Source organism: Silene latifolia, chromosome 8, assembly GCF_048544455.1.
Source record: "Silene latifolia isolate original U9 population chromosome 8, ASM4854445v1, whole genome shotgun sequence".
Lineage (NCBI taxonomy): Eukaryota > Viridiplantae > Streptophyta > Magnoliopsida > Caryophyllales > Caryophyllaceae > Silene > Silene latifolia.
In genome coordinates this window covers 111,431,856-111,451,721 of record NC_133533.1, presented here as the reverse complement: position 1 = coordinate 111,451,721, position 19,866 = coordinate 111,431,856, and the positions used below count along the sequence as shown (strand labels likewise).

Here is a 19,866-nt window from a genome sequence, read left to right as displayed (position 1 = left end):
AGCTTTATCAACTGCGTTCTCAAATTTGAAAACGAAAATTTTGTTCCTAGCATCAATCAAATTGCCAACAATCGTACCTTTAGTATTCCGAGCTTTGTCATTGTGTCAATGGTTGCCTTCGCATTAATTGCCTTCACCGTCCAAACCCTACCTACAAGAATGAATTCCACCTTCTCAATCTCCTTGTCTGCGTCATCTACATCCCACACAAAGTCACCTTCATCGACCATAATCCCCTTTCCCTTCCTTTGCCTCCAGCCTTCCGACGTTTCCATGCCGCACCAAACACTCCCTCTATGCCCTATACACTCTAATCGAAGATGTAAGAATTAAAGAGAAACAAATTTCCACGAGAACGACGTAGAAATCTGCCTTCAAAAGCAAGGATGAGTCACAGACGTAGCCTAGACGGAGGCTCTCACAGGAAACCCTAGAGAGAATCGTTTCAGTTACGTTGATATTTCGATATTAGTTTTTCGGTGTCAGGGTTCTTTTCATATTATTTCTACTTAGCTAGCTTTTGAAGGGTTTCCTATATATATCGTCTCTTTGGCTCACTCTAACAGTTAGTTATGTAATGTACTTTATCATAACTTTGACACATAGATAGTCAGATAGAGTTATAGTCTATATACTTATTGAATATATATATGAACCGAAAACCTTAGTAAGGCTTAGCTCTTCTCCTAGCATAACGCGAGTCATTTCTTCGGTGAATTGAAATATCGTCCCAAAACCGGTTTTTGAGCTAATTAAGTGGTCGCCCCGTCTCACAACACAAAATTTATAGTAATTTATAGTTCAAATTTTTCGATTTTTTTTTTAAAATTGAAAGTATGAGATGTAATTTTAGAGGAATAGAGGGTCCGTCAAAGCTAGCAGGCCAAAATCCAGTGAGGGAGTAATATGGTGGTGTGCAATGGTGCATGCTAAGCCTAGTAAATCTAAAAAGTTGGTGAAAATGTGCGAGTGCCTTACAATAATGTAACTTTATTAGCACACCAAGTGTCTAGTTCCTACATTTAACGACATAATGGAACTTTTAACCATGTGTTCTAATTATCAAAATATATTTCTGAATAATCCATAATCGAAAACTATTACTCCGTACAAATTACAATCAATTACTCCTATAAGTTCTTTATTACTATCGAATAGTAATAACAAAGTACTACTCCGTATATTATTAAGATTGATAAGGAGTTTCTGATCAAATCACTTATTTAAGAGATGAGAATCATTACTACTCACGTCAAATAACTTTGGTAAAACTGTTTTCCTTCCATTTTTAAATTAAAGAACCTCTTAGTCTCTGTTTGGTAGCTGAAACCTGAAAAGATAGCTGAAACCTAAAAAGATAGCTGAAAACATAACTGATAAGATAGTTGGAAATTAGAAACTGATAAGATAACTAATTATATAAAAAAATATTTTGTAAATTAACTGAAAAGGTAACTGATTTTGATGAAATGACGTAAAAGAATGTGATAATTATTTAATTAATAGTATAGATTTCAGGCCTAAAAACGGAAAATCAAATCAAATCAGGTACCTGAAATCTCAAATGCTACCCTAGGTAGATTTCATTTCAGGTGGCTTATTTGGTTAAATAAATTACTTGTCAAACGTTTACAAAAAAATAAGGTACTTGAAATTTTGGTCAAATAAGCTACTTTGACCATATCAGGTACCTGAAATACCTGTCAAACAGAGCCTAATTAGGCAAGCCGGTAAATAAACATTATATTTCCGTTCAATATTATATGATGTAAATCTTATACTCCCTCTAATTAAATGAATATCAAATACTAGTGTAGATCCCGCGCAAATGCGCGGTAAATATAGGTCTTTTAATTTTTAGTGTATTAGTTATAGATTTTAGATTTATATCTCGCGAATTTTTATAAAAAAATAACTAATAGTATTAAAACTAATCAAAAGAATGGAATAATTCCATAAATTGTGTTTTTTATGAAAATATTTTAACCACATCAATTTTTTACAAGAATTTTTTTTCGTTACGAAGTTAATAATAGGAGATACAGTGTTTATGTATAGATTATTTTTCGCACCAAAAAAAAATGTATAGATTATTTTAAATGGAAAATTAGTTTAATAAATGAAAATCTAATTTGTTTCCATATATAAGTTTGAGCACTTTGAAGGGAAAACTTTAGAGAAGTTGTATTCTCTTAGTATATAGGAGGATGAAATTCATTTGAAAGAGAGATTTTCCGTATGATGCAATAATATGGTTATAGTGCTATATATATATATGGCACAAATATCCGTCTATACGTATAGACGGACACTATCCGTCTATACGTATAGACGGATACCATTTTCCCTCACAAAATACCCATCCCCTATTTACTAAATGAATAGGTGAAAGCCCAACTTTTCCCGCCTAAAAATATTTCCTAGAATAGTGCTTGATATTTTTAGCATATACTATATGTGAGGATATGATAAGTTATAAATGGATATAATCTTTTATATTTAAATATTTATAACATTTAATATTTCACATTTTGCACAAATTTATCTCCGATCTTTTTAGGATAAGGAAATTCCTTTTTTAAAGAACTTATTGATAAAAATATCAAATTTATTGACTTTTTATGATAAGAAGTTGCGGCTAAAAAATATGGTATTAGTAAATATTTGTTAAAATTCATTGACTTTTTATGATAAAAATTTGTAGCTAAAAAATATGTTATATTAGTAAATATTTGTAAATTAACATCATTAATTTTTCGGTAAAAAAACAAAAAAAAAATAAAAAAAAATAATCATTTTATTACTTCTTACGATTTAAACTTTTATTTATTTCTCTAATCAAAATACATCAAGGAGAAACATGAAAAATAAGTGAATTGTCAATTTAAATTCTATAAATAATACACTAAAAAGTAAACCTCATATATGCACAAAATCTATATTAGTAACTTTATAAATACCACGCATTTATTGTGCGGGATTTAAACTAGTTTGCTATAAAGTGGGAAGCACATGGGGGTGTCCCACCTTGTCCCCCTTATCCATTTTATTAGAAGTCTTTACCCGTCTGTTCGTCCACCCGTCTATACCAAGACCTATTGTATATATGGACACAAATAATACTGTATTCATTATTACTCTGAATCTCTACGTAATTATTAGGCTGAGTTAGTTCATATCGTAAGAGAGTTGAAGAACGAATAACAGAGGAAGGAGAGATTGAATTGTATGTGTTATTGATGAAAACATACGTATACAAAAGCCTAGCTTATATACACAAAACATATTATTTACTTCCCTAATGCTAGCCTATAAAAGAGGAACTAAATATAAACTAACCAAAACTCTTTGGATACGTATAATACATTTGATATAGGATAATATCCGAATGATCACGATATTATTTCATAATATCGTTCATTACTCCCCCTCAAGTTGGAGCACTTGGCAAGCCAATGCCCAACTTGGATCGAAGAAAACGGAACGCTTCTCCACCTAAGGCTTTTGTGAAAATGTCCGCAACTTGGTCTTTGCTTCGTATATAGGATGTCGAGATTGTCTTGTTCAAAATATGATGACGTATAAAATGACAATCTACCTCAATGTGCTTGGTACGATCGTGGAAAACCGGATTTTTAGCAATACTTAAGGCGGCTGTGTTATCACAAAACACTTCAATGGGTGAAGTATGCTCAATTCCGAGTGACTTGAGGAAAGACTTTAGCCAAATTACTTCACTAGTTACAGCACCCAATGCTCGGTATTCCGCTTCTGCACTAGACTTGGCAACGGTCGTTTGTTTCTTTGCTTTCCACGAGATAGGTGATTGACCCAACATTACAAAATAGCCGGTTAAAGACCTCCGTGTTAATGGGCATCTTGCGTAATCAGAATCCGAGTAACCTCTTAACAACAAATCTGAATTTTTCTCTATCACAATCCCTTTTCCCGGACTTCCTTTAATATAGCGAATGGCCCTTAACACAGCATCCCAATGTTCATTTCTCGGTGCATGTACAAATTGCGACAAGATGTGGACGACATAAACTAAGTCGGGTCTCGTTATGGTCAAATAAATGAGTCGTCCAACTAGTCGTCTATACTTAATTGGGTCGTGTAGCAGGTCTCCGTCAGCCAAAGCTAATTGATGATTGGGTTGGATAGGTATATCAATCGGTTTTGCACCCTCCAAACCCGCTTCTTGAACAATTTCTAAGGCATATTTTCGTTGACTGAGGAAAAGTCCTTTGGACCCGGTTGCAACTTCAATTCCCAAGAAATATTTGAGCCTCCCGAGGTCTTTTATACCAAAACTACGATCAAGAAATAATTTGAGACGGCTACTTGCTACCTCGTTATCACTTACAATGATCATATCATCAACATAGACCAAAATTCCCATAAAAATTCCGTTCTTATTGTAAGTGAATAGCGAGTAGTCTGCCATAGATTGGACAAAGCCATACCTCGTTAATGAATCCGTCAACTTAGCAAACCAATTGCGGGAAGCTTGCTTTAGCCCATATAATGATTTCATCAATCTACAAACTTTGGTCGAGCCTCCTTTTTCGAAACCAGGCGGCATTCTCATATACACTTCTTCATCTAAATCTCCGTGAAGGAAAGCATTATTGACGTCTAATTGGGTAATAGACCATCCTTTTGAAATTGCTACAGCGAGCAAACAACGAACACTTGCCATCTTCGCTACAGGTGCAAAAGTTTCATGATAGTCTACTCCCTCAACCTGGGTGTAGCCTTGCGCAACCAACCTCGCTTTGTATCTTTCGATGGTACCATCTGCCTTATATTTCACTTTGTATACCCATCGACACCCAATGGGTTTTTTGTTGTTGGGAAGGTCCACAATTTTCCAAGTCCCATTCATCTCAAGTGCATCGAACTCTCTTGCCATTGCCTCTTGCCACTCTTTTATTTTCGAAGCCTCATGATAATTTCGGGGCTCTCGAATTGCATCCACGTTGGCCAAAAAAGTCCTGTAATTACCAGAAAAATAATCGGTGGTGACGTAATTAATCATAGGATAACGAGTACCTTTCTTTTTGGATGAAGATTGAAGCGAGTGAGCAGCGTCAGTGACAGTGGGGTGTATCAGCCGAGTGGATTTGCAAAGCTAATACCTATTAATTATTTGAAATGAAGATGAGGATGGTGGTTTATAATAAAATCCGGGTTGAAGCAATCACTAACATCGTTTTAAGAATATATGATCCTACTGTAAGCAAAATGTCGGGTGTTGTATGGTGTGCGGAAGGTGTTCGATGAATTATCTGACAGAGATTGTGTCTTGAAATTATCTCTGGTAAGTGTGTTCTTAGGGTTATTTTGTTGATTAATAATGTTATTTTTCTACCCTAATCGAATAGGTGATGGAAATAATGGAATCAACAATCAGGATTCGAATTCGCATACTTGGAGATTTGATATTAGTCAGCAAAGGTGATTTTGATGCCCATTTGATTGTTTAATTGTTTTTCATCCATTTTTTTAGTGTAGTTAATCTCGTTGAGAAAGAGGTTGACAATTGCAGTTGAATTGATTGCTAATCCTTCGATTATTTTTATGGATGAGCCAACAACTGGATTGGATGCAAGGTCTGCAGCAATTGTAATGAGAACTGTACGAAATATCGTAAACACTGGTCGAACTATTGTCTGCAGTCTGCACAATTCATCAGCCAAGCATTGACATTTTTGAATCTTTTGACGAGGTATATTCCTTTAATATCTACTGTTTTTACATTAAGGCTTGAAGTTTCTCTACAGTGGGGATATCGAAATTACAATTTCAAATTTATAGGAAGGCCACAGAAAAAAAAAGTCAGGTTTATTTTTTATTGAAAACGCAGTAATTTTCGAACTTAAGCCAGGGGCAATAAACTCTGCAGTTTATACATCATATTTATTTTAAGAGGTTCCCCATTTGTGTTCAAGAAGCTGCTCACTGGAATTCACCAGCAATGCGCGCTACTTTGCCTACCCAACTCGTTTAAATATATGGTCTAATCTCGGCAATGAAATTGTTTCCACTTTTAATCTCTCATAGTTAGTGTGTCACTGTGTCTCATGTCATGTATATTGCTGCTTTTGTTTATGAAACGCGGTGGACAAGACATATATGCTGGTCCACTTGCATGAAAATCTTGCAAGCTCGTTGATTATTTTGAGGTAAGTGAAGTTTTATTAACTACTGCCAGTAATCAATTGTCTATAAATATGGCAATTACTTATGTAACTAAATGTAGGCAGTAGAAGGGGTGCAAAAGATCAGGCCAGGTTATAACCCTGCTGCGTGGATGCTCGAAGTTACTTATAAGGCAGAAGAATCACGTCTGGGTGTAGATTTTGCAGAAGTGTACAAAACATTTAGTATGTGAAGCTCACAATTCTGCATGATTTATCCTTTTTTGGTGCACAAGAATCTTATATAACTCGCATTTTTAACTTGGTTCAGGCATAACATAGAGTTGGTTGACCGTCTCAGCAAACCACCTACTAATTCTTTATGCCAAAAAGTTCAGGACTAAGGTTGAGTATATCTGACATTCTGTATACAGAGTGTTTTAGAGTGAGCAAGCTTTATTTCTCTGTTAGATATAGTTTAAGCTGCGTATATTCAGTGTCTTGCAACTTCGATATTGTCTGAGAGAGCGAGTTGCTTACGCTGAAGGTAGGTGAGGAAGATGGTGAAAAGTAGATTGAACACTACTATATATCCAACCATGGCACCTACTCCAATCCAATACCAGTAACTTTCAGTAAATAAGTTCCTTGATCTCAGCACTGCTTCACCTAGTCTTGAATTCTCAAATGGCTGGAAGGAACCAAACGAAAAGTTACTAACTGGATCAACACATTTTGGGCTTGCACCTTAACACGAGGAGAACGAGATACCTTATCCCACGAATGCCCAAGAAACTCGTTCACTCTTTTCAATAGGTTCTTGACCTGTGCGAAAGCTCTATGAAACTCGAAGTACTAGTTTTCTTATTTAGATGTATATTCAGATTTCAGAGATATATGAAAAAATGATAAAAGACCATTCATCATCGAACTGTGTGTAAACTGTTAAATCTCCCTTTAATCCGCTTATATAGCTTGACAATCCTTTTTTTTTTTTTTTTTTTTTTTATGTAGAATTGAGCAAAGGAATCCATCACCAAGCTTATCTCAGACCTGGATAGTAAAGTTGGTGAGATCCTCTTACGCCTTCATCCTACTGCAGTTTAGTTTAATAGTATCTCTAGACGTCAGCCTTTTACATTTGGCCAATTTGACTTACCATAGTATGTATGGCCTCAACTTGGTTAGCCTTAGTACTTTTTTGTAACATGTTATCAGTGGACGCTCTTCTAAATCTGTAGTTGGTCATCATTATCATCATCCGCACATGATTGCATATGAAGCCTTGAAACATGGACCTGTGGTTGAGAGTGTTGAGACACGAAGCTTTCAAACATATATCATTCTTTCAAGTGGGTTTTAAAATGTGGTAGTTGTTGTTGTTAGTTTAAAAGAATAACCATGATAGTGATGCTGCCATTTCTTCTCTGAGTCAACTCTGCAGGGGCTAAGGCCTAAGAGAGTGGTTCATTTGCAGTGCTGAATTGTGTATATATGATTCTTTGCTTTTTGTGTGGAATTTAATTAATCTTTGTGTTTATATGTTTGTTTTGAACTTGGTACTAATGTCACACAAAGTTACCTGTTTTTGGTGTTATTCATCTAGCTAATGTGATGCTGTTTGATGAGACATGTTTGAGCTTTTAATAGACGGCTCATCCGTATTGTAATCGAATCGTACGCAGACGCTCTTGATCCTAATCCTAAATGTGTCAATAAATTTTATACTTTTGTACATCCAATCATATTTCCTATTAGTGTCTCGAGAATTCTAATTACCTTCATAATTTGGACAGGTTAAGGCACTAAGGCTTGTGGGAGGGCTATGTCGATTTATTGCTAATGAAGATCTACTATGCAAAATCAGGAGTACTAATTACCGCCATTTGGCCGAGGACCTTTTTTTTACACCGAGTTATGTTATAACTTGGTTTCTATTTTTGTTGATAGGTTAGTTGTCTTAATATATTTGGATCTTTTCGTAATTGACTTCAGATAATCGATTGATTGTATAAACATATTTGTTGATTATTGAATCATCTTTTGCATTTGTGATCATGTGTAGTAGTAATGTATTGGGTAATAATATAGTAATATATATTTTTTTTTTATAAAAATTAATAATTATAATCGGATTTTTATAAAAAACCGATGTCTATATTTTACAATAGACATCAGACTATTTAAATATCTGATGCCCATGGCAAGGAGTGGACATCAAATATATAGAAATCCGTTGTGCAAATTTTAATGGACATCGGTTTAAAATCCGATGTACATTAATCCACAATGGACATGACCAAACTCTACATCGGGTGTGTATCCGATGTCCATATATCAAAATGTCCGATGTGGATAACGAGTTTTGTAGTAGTGTCTGCTTTCCGTCTTTTCTTTCTACGTCCTTGTGACGTAAGTGCACTTTGTTCTCTCTCGTTGGGTCAAGGGGTTCGTGGGTTTCCAGATAAAGTGTATCACAGTGAAGGAGATGAATCTCCAAGACGCTGTATTGGGTCTTGTTGTAGGTATTTCTTTGAAGCTGTATCGACTAAGGCGAGTAAGAGTAATTTTATGGGGGGTCGTTGGTTTCCAGAGGAAGATTATCATAGCCAAGGAGATGAATCTTCGAGACTCTTTTTTGGGCCTTGTTGCAGGTATTTCTCCGAAGTTTCATCAATCAAGACTAGCAAAGATGGATGTTTTCCTATGGACGACGCTACTCGTCCTTTGAAGATTGTTGTGTATTTTGAGTTTGAAGTTCGTGTTCAGACATCCGTCGTACGCCATCAACACATTATAGATAACCGATGCAATTACCTTGTTGTTTTAGGTTATGTTATTAGTCGTTCTTTGAGGTTTTATGTTGTAGTTATAGGTATGGCCTCATAGCCATACCACTAGAATGTAAAACACTTTCTTTACAGCTGCAAAAAAAAAAAAAAAAAAAAAACTTGGTTTAGCTAAGGGTGCTTTGCTTGAGGATATTGAATCTTACATACGATTTGTAGAACATTTGGTTTATCTTGCGGTAACCGGTCCAGATTATTTTATGCTGTATATATTTTGTCTCAATTTTACCATCAGCCGCGTAAGGAGCATATGGACGCGGCTCTCCGTGTGGTTCAGTATCTTAAGGGCCCCGGGGTCGGGATTTTGTTACGATCGGATAGTGATCTTACCATTTTAAGGTGGTGTGACCCCGATTGGGCGATTGTTCTTTGACCCGACCCTCGGTTTCGGTTGGATAGTTTTTGTTGGTGCACTGTCTCTTGGAAGACCGAAAAAACAACAAACTGTGTCAAAATCATCTGCTGGAGCTGAATACAGGTCTATAATTGTTTTATGTGAGTTAAAGTGGCTTATGAGTTTGTTTTCCAGTCTGGATGTCCCTGTACCTAGGCCTATGCATGTTTATTGTGACAGTCAGTTCGCGCCCCACATTGCCGAGAATTGTGTTTTTCACGAACAAACCAAACATATCGAGGTGGATTGTCATTTATTCGTGATGCTATCTCGGATGGTTTGATTCATCTTCTCATGTATCTACACTTTCGGAACTTACCGATATTACGAAGGCTTTGGCCTCATTCGCAGATTTGATTTTTTTCTCCGTAAACGGGCATTATTGATCTCAATGCTCCGGTTTAAGGGGGTATTAGGGCCGAGTAGGCCTCTCGTCTTGCATATATTTATATATTTCCGATGCTAATGAGAAAGGCAAAAATCGTAACAATTAACAAGGACCTGTGGACAAATTTTGTTTCGGGTCGAATGTTGTTTACTTTTGAAATCGCAATTTTAATTTTCGGGACAGGATTCGGTTATTTTTCAAATCGAATCAACGGGTCAGATTATGAGAGTGCAAAAGGTTTAGTTTAAAGTGTGAAACTGAAGGCCATATAAGGTTTAGTTGTAAGATTGTCGGTGTCCTAAATTGTTGTACTAGCTCCAGCCTCCATGTAATAAGGTCCATTATTCTTTCTAGGAAATTTAAGTGTTGTTTCGCTTTGCTTGTGTAAAATAGATTTTTCTTTTTAAAAAGGAGTTTATTCATAAGTTACTTTTTGAAAAAGTTTTGGTTGTTTGGCCATACTTTTGTAAAAGCGGTTTATATAAAATGTACAATTGGTCTCCCTTGTGACGGGTTACCATTTGTGGCGGATATTTTGTGAGTTAAAATGGTAACAAAATGGGTTAGTGGAGAAAGGGGACCACATGAATAGTGTTGCAGAGAGAGAAAAAGTGGGTACTTTGTGAGGTAAAATGGTATCCGTCACTCAAGAGTGATGGATATGTACCATCACAAACAAGAATTTGTGTAAAATGTATATGTTTGTACAACTTTTGTTTTGCTTTTTTGGTTATTTATGTGAAAAGTACGTAGAAAAAGTAGAAGTAGAAAATAAATACTTCTACTTTTAAGGGTGATTAATCAATTTAGGAGACTTGCACTTAAAATTTTGGCTAATCTTATCTTTATTAATTCAGAAGACAATACTCAATCCAGGGCGTGCCACGTCATTAATTGAGCTTTTTTTTTTTGGAAATACATGTTATGGTGGGACCCGTTAGCGTGCAATGTATTTATTTCTTTGAATTTAATTTATACAAACATGCGACAAATTCCGTCTTAGAAAAATCTTTGTGAAATAATACTATGAAATAATTTTATACATTCCGAATAAATGAAATTAATGACATATAAGCGGAATGAATTAGAAATCGGAATAAATGAAACTAATTAACTAAATGAATTATATAATTTTTTTTAAAAAAATAATAATAAAATTACATAATTACGAGAAGAAATTACATTTCATTACGGGATTGAATTACATATAATGCGAATAAATTACATGCATGATTTTTAAAAACTAGATAATACGATATATTTTTTTTAAAAAAATATTCTTTGTTAATTCCTCTTAAATCATTGCACGTGAACAAGTATTTGTAACAAATTTAAACATTAATTATGTAGGTTGCTAATTTAGACCAACTAGATAAGTACAATATAAATGCAAAAAAAAATATACATCAAAAAACATTAATAGAAGGCCCTAATACATACCGTGCAATTTTGCACGGGTTTAAAACTAGTTTCCTAATTAAATTAGGAGAATATACGATGTATAATTCGGATATAAATTTGGTAATCATTGTCTCAAACAGCACCAACAATGGCTAATATACCAACGGAGGTAGTAGAGTCATGCATCCTCCCAAGATTACCCGTAAAATCCCTTATTCGATTCAAGTCCGTATCCAAGTCCTGGAAAACCCTAATCTCTTCTTCTAATTTCCTTCACTTACACAACCACCACGCAAACCGCCTCCTCCTAATCCCGGTATTCGGCCATACCCTATTACGAGTCCACAACCTCGACTCTCCCCTGCATCCTTCTTTCCTCTGCCCTTACCCTGACCCTGGCCCTGACCCTGACCCGTACCCTAATAAACAACGACCCCGCCTATTTCCGCAACAGATGACCATCCTCGCGTCTTGTGAATTCTTCGTCTTGGTAGGCTACGTCAAAATCTACAAAGTAGAAAGACTTTTCTTGCTCAACCCATCTACACTTAGCTATCACAGAATAATCCCCTTGGACGTCGAGCAACCGTCTGTTTGCTCAGAAGTTATATACGGTTTATATTTCGACAAGGACAATGATGATTGTAAGGTCGTCAGAATGGCAGACTTTTATTCGATCGAAGTCTATGGCTGGAAAGTTAGGATTTACAGCTGCAAGACTAATTCGTGGAAATTAATTGAGCATAAATTAATATCGGATCCATTTCATGGTATAGATTTTAACTCAGTCGAGTGCGTACACAACAATCTACTCTATGTCATTTCCGATTCTTCCATCGACCTTAGAATCCGTTGTTTCGACATCCAAGCTGAACAATGGACAAACGATATTCTGTTTCCTTATAATCTTAAATCCCCAATCATTTGTATTCTTGATGGGTCGCTATGTGTTTTAGGGGAAAACCCGATTGATGACGAGCAGAAAGGCCGAGACTTTACTTATTATTCTATGTGGGTTTTGAATGAGAATGGCGGTAAAGAATCTTGGGTGAAGTTGATGAGCATTTTTTCTAAAGCTTCCTTGGTACCAACGTCGTTTCGCCCTATTGCTTACCGTAAAGGATCACGACACAAGCTACTATTTCGACGATCTTATAATAAGTCGGGACTTTTTTGGTGCGACCTTAAACATAAAATTGTTACAAAGGCAGAATTCAATGGACGTGCTGGATTAGAGGGTATAGATCATATATGCAAAGAAAGCCTCTTCAGTTTTTCAAGGTGGTCCAACGAATCATATTAAATTGACTCGAAAAAATCAGTAGGTCGGTGAAGAAGACCGAGGGGAAGGTGTCAAAGGTGATAGATATGATTACTACAAGGAAAGGAAATTTGGAATTGAACCATGAATTCATTGCTATAAAATTATTAATGTATGTAAATTGTTTGGCGTGACATAAATTCTTATATGAGACGGTTTGCTATAAGAAAAGTGTAATCCCAGCCATTGTTTTTGCTTAAACATCCATGTTTATGTTTGGAGGATTGAACTAATTGGATTGTACGCTTAAAAATAAAATAAAAATGCATCTGCCAGGATTCGAACCCGAGTCTATTGCTTGAAAGGCAATTATCTATTCTCATAGTTTATTTTTATAACGATTTGTTCCATAATTCCCATAGTTAGTAACTTACCTGGAACTAGACCTTTTACCAAACTAGTTGTTACGCTCCGCCCAAGCACAAATAAGATCCTACAACCAGTTGTATATTAGCATTATATAACTGGCCCATTTATAGTATATTTAACTGAAACCTGAAAAGAATATGTCATTATAAAAAGAATACGAGTTTAAACTTAATTGTAATGTACTCTCGAAAATACGAGCTATTATGAAAAAAATGCAAGCTTAAACTTAATTGTAATGTACTTTCAAAAATCCGAGCCACTATGAAAAGAATATGAGCTATTATGAAAAGAATACGAGTTTAAACTTAATTGTAATGTACTTTCAAAAATACGAGCTAATATGAAAAGAATACGAGTTTTAACTTTCAAGAGTACAAGGAGATGTAATTTCTAATTGTTTTTCCAAAGCCATTGATTATGAGTTAAATGTTACAATTTTCATTGAAATTTCATTCTCCTTTGATGTTCATGTTCCATTGATGATGATGATGATGATGATGATACATATGGTGTTTCATCCGCCTTTGAAACTTCCTCCACTAGTGGTAAAAATTGATTAAATACTTATTGATTATGATTGAAGAAGGAGAGAAATAATAGTTGATAGATTAATTTAATGGGTACATCACGGGGGCGGGTCAGGGGAAAGAGGCAGTTAACTGCATAATGAAAAAAAGAAAAAGATTGTTTAATGGGAGAAGATGATTAATTAACTGCATAATGAAAAAAGATGGAGAGAGGGAAGAAAGATATGGAGACAGTTAGCTGAGAGAAGAGGGTTGTATTGTTTTAGGTTTTAACAAAATTAAATAAAAAAGATTAAAATGACTTTGGATGTACAATAGCATTGTACATTTGGATGTATAGTCTATGAACTGCCGCCCAAGGAGCACCCGGTTCCAATAGTATATGATATATGAGACAAGACTTTGGTGACGATTGTTTCTGAATAATGTTGTTCTGTTGGTGAAAAATTATGTGTCATCTGGGAGGCTTGTACTCCTTATATCAAAGTCTTTAAAATATCATTAAGGCTAAACAAGTTTTTTTTTTTTTTTTTTTTTTTTTGAAGTCCCACAAAGTGGGAGAAAATCATATTAACCGAAAATTCAACTCAAAGTTTACATCAAGATTCGGAAGGTCACCTTCCCATAATCTCCTACCCGACCAGAGTCCCGGAAAATGCGCTAATGCATGAGCTACCTTAGTACAATTCCGATTAACAAAACGCCAAATAATATTGTCAAGGTTTCGGCACAAACTTCTAATCTCATCTACGATCAGATATAAGCTGCTTCGACCCGTCTTCCCCTCGCGTAGAATATCAATCATATTCTTGCAATCGCTTTCCATGATTAGCCGTCTGCATCCCCTCCGCACTGCCTCCTTCAAGCCCTCTAGAAGAGCCTCTGCCTCTGCCTCCTCCACCTCAGCCCAGCCTCGTCTGTGTACAGCCATGGCCCACACTACCTCCTCCTCTCGACCTCTGCACACCACGCCCAAGCCAATTCCCCTCCCTTCTTTAACCCCCGCATCACAGCATATCACCTCCCACCCATCAGCTATCCGGTCCCTGCAATCCTCCTCCCTCCCCTGTCTCTTCCTTGTAATGCCGCCAGTGTCGCCATTTCGTCTCTCCTCTCCACCATCCATTTCTGCCCGAATCTCCTCCACCCTTCTAATAACATCCCTCACCTCAACCCTCCTCCCGTCAAAAATCCATTTGTTCCTCGCCTCCCAAATCGCCCAACACCCCAACATGATACTCCTCCTCTCCTCCATCCCGCACTCCCTCCACATATCCTCCACCCACTCCCTCACCCTCTCATGCCCAGCTTCCTTCTTAGTCTCCACCCCCAACCCATCCCAAATTCCCCCCACCCAACCACACCCTTTAACAAGATGAAGACAAGTCTCCATCTCGCTATGACAAATCGGACATCCAACATCCAGGCTACGGGTTCGACGAGCTATGTTTTCTTTCGTAGGGATGGCCTCAGAGCACAATTGCCGGAAAAAATTCTTGACCCGCGGTAAAACATTTGAGCCCCACACCCCCTTCCACAGCCACTTGGTATTCGCCCAGTCAGACGGTCCATGTTCATCCACCTCCCCATTCATAAGAGCACGATAGGCCGATCGAACCGTGTATCTACCATACAAGTTTTTGAGTCAATAACTTTTTTTTTGTGAAGCGGTTGGGTAATGTCGCTCTCCATCGATGGCTCCTTATGAACCGATACATTATTCTACTAGAGTTAGGATTGCTATGTGTTCGGAGTTGATTGCAAACATAATTTCTACCAATATTATGATGTTGGCCTGGACTCTTTCTAATCAATAATGCTTTTTCATAAAAAAAAATTAAAAAATAATACATTCATACATAGTCGAAATGAGCTGAACCCGAATTAGCCAAACCTAGCCAAAACGAATTCTTTCAAACCAGAAAATGACCTGACCCGAAGACAACCTGGTTGACTGAGTGACCCGTTTGCCATGTCTAATTAAGAACCTTACGGCCCATTCTTGGAAATTTATACGGACTATGAATTAGTAATTAGGTAATGTTCCTAATTCCTATGGCTATACATTAGTTTAATTTAAAGATAATAATAAGGCAATGCATATATATAATTGAGATACATGTTATTTTGCGTAACAACATTCAACATTTACACGGTTGTATGCTTACAAAATAGAATATTCGTAAATGTTGTAAGTTAATCTAATTTGTGAATCTTATAAAATCGGCCTCAGTTATCACATGTTCATTTTATGAAATTAAACCACATTTTTGGGAATGCCGTTTTAAATTAACTAAAATCGGTGGCATGTACAACAATAAAAATAGGTAATTACATAACACAACTGTGTCTTCGGATGCTATATAACTGATATAATTAATACCAAAAGGAGTACCTTTTAAGTTAAAGAGACTGATGATCCATCAATAATCAACCCAAAAGTTTTCTGTGTTCCGATTTTCAATATAGTTGGACTTTTTCTTTTATCAACTTAATTGACGTCTACTATCAAACCATGACAATGTAAACCAACGTTTGCAATCTGTTCAACAAATTCTTAGAACATTCAACATGCATATTGTTAAAGATGGTCCTAATGGGAGCCTCATGCATTCTATGTAACAGAATCACATATATTTTTGTACTGTTGTTTAAAGACTACTAATTTTATTGGAATTTAGTATGAATTTGATTTTACGAGAAGTCATAGAAAGAGCAGAATACTCTCTTAATTGTAGATAGTCAAGGTAAACTTTTGCTATAAGAGATCTAACATTTCTCTAAACACACTAAATATAGTTATTTATGATACTTGTTGCTTTACATAACACCATTTAGTTTTACGTAGTTGTTATCGGTTAAAATAATTTGCAAAACTCATAAAGGTCTGTCTCAGTTATTAAGGGCGGTTCATTTAGTGAGCTGCACTATATTTATGGAGATAATGTTTTGTATTTAATTAAAACATGTGATTTCTATAACAATAATGGAAAAACTAATTACATACTCTTATTATGTTATTTGATGTTTTATAACTGAAATGATAACTACTAAATGACAAAATTCTTATGCTAAAAGCACTAATAGTTCATTGATCAACTATACCAACCACGAACTTTTGTTTATAAATGATTTAAACATAATTGAACTACTTTTATCAACTATAAAATATATTTATAAAGATGACCCTAATAGGAGCCCGTACATAGCACGGTCTTTTCAACTAGTTTAAAGATAATAATAAGGCAATGCATATACATGGATTAAGGGCAGTTTCCTAATTAAATTAGGATCATATATGCATATATAATCAGATTTTAATTTGCAAATACCTCAAACTCTCAAAAACACACCAACAATGGCTAGTATACCAACGGAGGTAGTAGAGTCATGCATCCTCCCGAGATTACCCGTAAAATCCCTTATTCGATTCAAGTCCGTATCCAAGTCCTGGAAAACCCTAATCTCTTCCTCTAATTTCCTTCACTTACACCACCGCCACGCAAACCGCCTCCTCCTAATCCCGGTAAACACTCATACCCTACTACGAGTCCACAACCTCGACTCTCCCCTCGATCCTCCTTCCCTCTGCCCTTACCCTAATAAACAACTACCCCGCCAACCACAGGACAGGATGACTATCCTCGCCTCTTGCGAATTCTTCGTCTTGGTGGGTTACTCTAATAGTATAACCCTAGAAATAATTTTCTTGCTCAACCCATCTACACTTAGCTATCACACAATAATCCCCTCAGAACGCATGAAACGACTATTTAAATGTTCATATTTTCTATTCGGATTATATTTCGACGAGGCCAATGATGATTGTAAGGTCGTTAGTATGGCAAGATGTTATTCAATAAATGCAGAAGGCTGGGAAGTTGAGATATACAGCTGCAAGACTAATTTGTGGAGATTAATCGAGCATAAATTATTATCGGAAGCAGACAATTGTATATATTTTAACTCGGTTCTATACTTTGTGATTTCTGATTCTTCCAATCAAATTAGAATCCGTTGTTTCGACACTCAAGTTGAACAATGGACAAACGATATTCTGTTTCCTCATATTCTTACCTTACCCGAGGTATGTATATTCGATGGGTCGCTATGTATTTTAGGGACTAACGCGAGTAATGACGAGGAAAGTCGAAGCATGACTTATTGTATGTGGGTTTTGAATGAATCTTGGGTGAAGTTGATGAGCATTGTTCCTGACTATACCTGGGAATCAGGGTTCTGCCCTCTCGCTTACCGCAAAGGATCACAACGCGAGCTACTATGTCGACGATCTTATGATTCAGAACTTTTTTGGTACGACCTTAAACATAAAATAGCTACCAGGGCCGAATTCAATGATCACGGTGCTAGATATAATACTATAGATCATATATGCAAAGAAAGCCTCGTCAGTTTTTCGCGGTGGCCCAACAGATCACATTAAATCCAATCAGGAAAATGAGAAGGTGAAGAAGACCATGAATTCATTGCTACTCCAATCCGTATCAAATTAATATTCGGTTAGAATGTGCAAGTTATTTGGTGTAACATAAATTCTCGTATAAGACGGTTTTTTATAAGAAAGTGTAAGACCATCCTTTTTTGATTGTGCTAATTTTTCTTAGGGTTGGTGGAGTTTCGGCATTGTTTTGCGGGACATAAATTCCCATATGAAGCGCTTTCCTATACGAAAAGTGTAAGACCGTCTTTCTATGATTGTGCTAGGTTTTTTCTCAGATTTGGTGGAGTTCCGGCGTTTTTGCTAAAATATATATTTTCATGTAAGACGGTTTCCTTTACGAAAAATGTAACACCTTATTATGATTGTGCTAGTTTTTTCTCAGATTTGGTGAAGTTCCGGCATTGCTTTTGTTAAAACATTCATGTTTGGAGAATTCGACTAATAGAGTGCATAATTAAAATTAAAAATAAAAATGCGTCTGCCGGGAGTCGAACCCGGGTCTATTGCTTGGAAGGCAATTATCCTAACCGTTGGACTACAGACGCTAGCTGTGTGTAATGCACTCAACATTTATTAAACATATTATTTATTAGTATGAACAATGCTTTGCAAATATTAATCTTCATATAACATAAGAAACATATTGTATTTGTCTATATGTATGGAACATTCAATACACCTTGATACACTTTAAAATAGGCTAAATTTGTCTCAATATTTATTTAATCACTACAAAAGATCATGTTGTTCTAATCAGACAAATGTGAAACAACTCTGAAAGTGATTGAAGATTTCAAGATGACTAGAAGAGGCCGCAGTGATATTTTCCTTGTTTATTACGGCATTTATGATTTATGTTCTTCTTTTGAGTCTGTAACCCGAACCGAGACCCTATAACCCGACCCATATTCTGAACGGACTCAACCCGCCCGACCCGTTTGACAGTTCTATTAAGAAATTAAGAACCATAAGGTCCATTCTTGGAAATTTATACGTACGGAGTAGTAATTAGGTAGTGTTCTTAATTCCTATGGTTATTATACTAATTACACAAATCATGGCTAGTTTCCTAATTGAATTAAGAGAATATATGACCCATAAATTTGGTAATCGAATATATATGATACTCTTATATAATCAGATATAAATTTGGTAATACTTGTTCATGATTACCTCAAAGTCTCAAACACAACCAACAATGTCTAGGACCTCTTGACCGAAACCTACAGTGTGTGGGTTTTTAAAGAGACTTGGGTGAAGTTGATGAGTATCGTTCCTGAAAATTGGGTTGTATCGGAATACCACCCTATTGCTTACCGTAAAGGATCACAACACGAGTTACTATGTCAACGACATTATGGTGTTTGGGAACTTTTTTGGTACGACCTTAAACATAAAGTAGCTACCAAGCCTGAAGAATTCAATGTAGTTGCTCGGCATAATAGTCATTATCATCTATGCAAAGAAAGCCTCATCACTTTTCATGGTAGATTATTTGGCGCGTGACATAGATTCTTAATGAGGCGCTTTCCTATACGGAAACGGTAAGACCGTCCTTTGATTAATTTGAAGGAGTTCCGGCATTGTTTTTGCTAAAACATTCATGTTTGGAGAATTGGACTAGTTGGAGTGCTTGATTTAAAATAAAATGAATGAAAATGCGTCTGCCGGGAGTCGAACCCGGGTCTATTGCTTGGAAGGCAATTATCCTAACCGTTGGACTACAGACGCTAGTTGTCTATTCACGAAAGTGCGTACCATATAACAAATGTAACTACAAAAACTGAACTTGACCAACATCAACATTCATTTGTCACCAGTTGTCTTTAAAAAAATCATATATCGGTCATTTAGAACCGTTATATTGCATAAGAATTTATTCGGTATAGAACCATCGTCTAACATAAGAATTTGTATGGGTTGAGGGTTAGTCTTTCCTAAATCGATCACCTAAAAGCGAAAAATATACTTCCTATGTGTATTTGTCTATTCTATTTTGAGGTGTCACAGTC

General features: G+C 36.0%; 1 long non-coding RNA gene and 2 other non-coding genes across 3 annotated transcripts; 1 reads left to right on the top strand and 2 right to left on the bottom strand.

The window, feature by feature from the left end:
* Nucleotides 1-5,641: 5,641 nt before the first annotated feature.
* Nucleotides 5,642-8,193, top strand: LOC141597352 (uncharacterized). Its single transcript, XR_012522747.1, has 6 exons — nucleotides 5,642-5,731; nucleotides 6,133-6,188; nucleotides 6,266-6,389; nucleotides 6,475-6,548; nucleotides 7,158-7,212; nucleotides 7,940-8,193. It is a non-coding gene; the product is annotated as an uncharacterized LOC141597352 (long non-coding RNA).
* Nucleotides 8,194-18,327: 10,134 nt separating this feature from the next.
* On the bottom strand, nucleotides 18,328-18,399 carry TRNAG-UCC (transfer RNA glycine (anticodon UCC)). Its single transcript has one exon. It is a non-coding gene; the product is annotated as a tRNA-Gly (tRNA).
* A 1,114-nt stretch (nucleotides 18,400-19,513) lies between these two features.
* Nucleotides 19,514-19,585, bottom strand: TRNAG-UCC (transfer RNA glycine (anticodon UCC)). Its single transcript has one exon. It is a non-coding gene; the product is annotated as a tRNA-Gly (tRNA).
* Between the last annotated feature and the right edge of the window lie 281 nt (nucleotides 19,586-19,866).